Genomic DNA, 2,500 nt, shown 5'->3' with positions numbered 1-2,500 from the left:
GCCTTAACCTAACCCACGTTGTGCCTTAACCTAACCCACGTTGTGCCTTAACCTAACCCACGTTGTGCCTTAACCTAACCCACGTTGTGCCTTAACCTAACCCACGTTGTGCCTTAACCTAACCCACGTTGTGCCTTAACCTAACCCACGTTGTGCCTTAACCTAACCCACGTTGTGCCTTAACCTAACCCACGTTGTGCCTTAACCTAACCCACGTTGTGCCTTAACCTAACCCACGTTGTGCCTTAACCTAACCCACGTTGTGCCTTAACCTAACCCACGTTGTGCCTTAACCTGCTCTGTAATTGGCATATGACACGTTACATTAATCTAGTGTTGTCTAACCACAACCCTCTGAATATAGTTCGCTACTCGCACCGCCCACCCTCTTGTGTGTCGTTTCATGTTGAACACTTCGCAAGTGTTGCTTACTTTTTACATGCTCCCGCTGTACACTGTAATGTGGACAACTGCAGGATGTACATCGCCCCCCCCCCTCCACCCTGCCTTCGCACGCTGGTCGTTCAGGTGCTTGCGTGTTCAATGCCCTTCGCAGCTGTTCACTGGCATTCGCATGTCGAAGCGCTCAGTCTACGTCGTGGTACGGCCTGTGTCCACTGTCCGCTGATATCGTAAGCTTAATCCTCACATTGTACTGCACATAGGTCCGTATGTACTGAATGATACGCTGTGGCACATGTGTGACCGTACGACTGCGCCCAACAACAGCGAACCATACGGTCCAAATGTTGTGCACTCAGCCACGTGCCGTCTCCCCATAACAGCTACATTGCAGTGTGGTACGCCATAGAGACGTGTGGGAGTAACGGACGCCCTGGATGGCGATCAGCATGAGCCGTCTGTTGATGTAGTGGCGCGTGTATTCAAACGTAGTCGTCTCTTCTCACACAGTGTGATAGCATGGTGCACCGCGTTCCACATCTGCGACATGGTACAGATGCTGGTTGACAGTCGGTCTCGTAATGGACATCGCATACGTAGGGGGCCACCTCCCACGTGTTCTCTAGTCGTGCACATTTTGTTGCGTGTATGTGGGCAGACGTAGTGTGTCGTGACACCTAACAGACAGGTATGCAATAATCGTTGCATTTGCAAACTGGGATGGACGTCTACGTTTGCTGGTGACGTGACGCAACGCAAATGAACAACTGGTAAACCCATTGTGGTGCGGTTGTTGTTGCTGGAGGTAAATCAGTAAGGGCAAATCTGTGTGTGAAGCGATACGCGGCGGTGGCTGGGTGGGACCGTCCCCGGCCGGTGAGGGGGGGCCGCCCGGCGTGCTGGCCGCGCGGTGCGTGGGCGCACGCGCTACAGCCGGCTGGTGGGGGCGCCCAGTGGCAGGCGCGCCGGCCGACGGACGCGGCAGGCGGCGCAGCTGCGCGCCGGGGCACCCTGCGCGCGGCGCCGGGCGGCCAAAGTGGGTCCTCGCGGGCCCGGTGCGAAGCGCGGTGGACATCTGCAGTGTGCTGGTCCGACTGAGGACTGTGTGCGTTGAGGATGCGCCGCCGCCCGGCACTCGGCGCCGCGACGCCGTCTGCTGCTCGGTCGCCCCAGCGGTTCTCGCTGGTGGTTTGTATCGCAGTTGTGCAGACGTGTTGGCACGTGCGCTGTGCTGGGAGAGTTCGCTTCGGCACCCACGTGGGGCCTTTGCCCTTCTGTGGCGCTGGCGTTGGAGCTGCCGGTCACCGTAGGTGGCGCGTGTTGTCTCCCGCCGGCAATGCCACGACAGCACGCTCCCGGGCCTCTGTCGGCAGCGGCAAGCTCAGTTGGGAGCACGGGTGGTCGCACCTAAAGCGTCTACTCGCCTAACTCCGGGCGATTGCGCCTCTCTCGAACCCGACCAAGTACTTAGGACGGCGCTGCGCGCCGCCGGGACCTGAGAGGGTTTCGAGGTGTATTGTGCAGGGGAGCTCAGCCTCCTCCTGTTTGCAGAATAATTGAGCGGACGCTTGCGTGTTCGCGCGGGCCCCTGGGACACACTCCCGGGCGGCCGGCTGCTCAGCTCTAGTTGACGCAGCTCCCTGGTTGATCCTGCCAGTAGTCATATGCTTGTCTCAAAGATTAAGCCATGCATGTCTCAGTACAAGCCGCATTAAGGTGAAACCGCGAATGGCTCATTAAATCAGTTATGGTTCCTTAGATCGTACCCACGTTACTTGGATAACTGTGGTAATTCTAGAGCTAATACATGCAAACAGAGTCCCGACCAGAGATGGAAGGGACGCTTTTATTAGATCAAAACCAATCGGTCGGCTCGTCCGGTCCGTTTGCCTTGGTGACTCTGAATAACTTTGGGCTGATCGCACGGTCCTCGTACCGGCGACTTATCTTTCAAATGTCTGCCTTATCAACTGTCGATGGTAGGTTCTGCGCCTACCATGGTTGTAACGGGTAACGGGGAATCAGGGTTCGATTCCGGAGAGGGAGCCTGAGAAACGGCTACCACATCCAAGGAAGGCAGCAGGCGCGCAAATTACCC

At 57.1% G+C, this 2,500-nt stretch overlaps 1 non-coding gene across 1 annotated transcript in view; it reads left to right on the top strand.

Moving 5' to 3' along the window:
• The first annotated feature begins 2,039 nt into the window (after positions 1–2,039).
• LOC126133083 (small subunit ribosomal RNA) overlaps positions 2,040–2,500 on the top strand; it is a 1,909-nt gene continuing 1,448 nt past the window's right edge. The window contains exon 1 of the ribosomal RNA XR_007527563.1: positions 2,040–2,500. This exon is cut by the window's right edge and continues 1,448 nt beyond it. This is a non-coding gene — a ribosomal RNA (small subunit ribosomal RNA).

The sequence above is a fragment of the Schistocerca cancellata genome, unplaced genomic scaffold (genome assembly GCF_023864275.1).
Source record: "Schistocerca cancellata isolate TAMUIC-IGC-003103 unplaced genomic scaffold, iqSchCanc2.1 HiC_scaffold_592, whole genome shotgun sequence".
Classification (NCBI taxonomy): domain Eukaryota; kingdom Metazoa; phylum Arthropoda; class Insecta; order Orthoptera; family Acrididae; genus Schistocerca; species Schistocerca cancellata.
The sequence above is the reverse complement of the archived record's forward strand: the minus strand, read 5'-3'. Positions and strand labels throughout refer to the sequence as shown.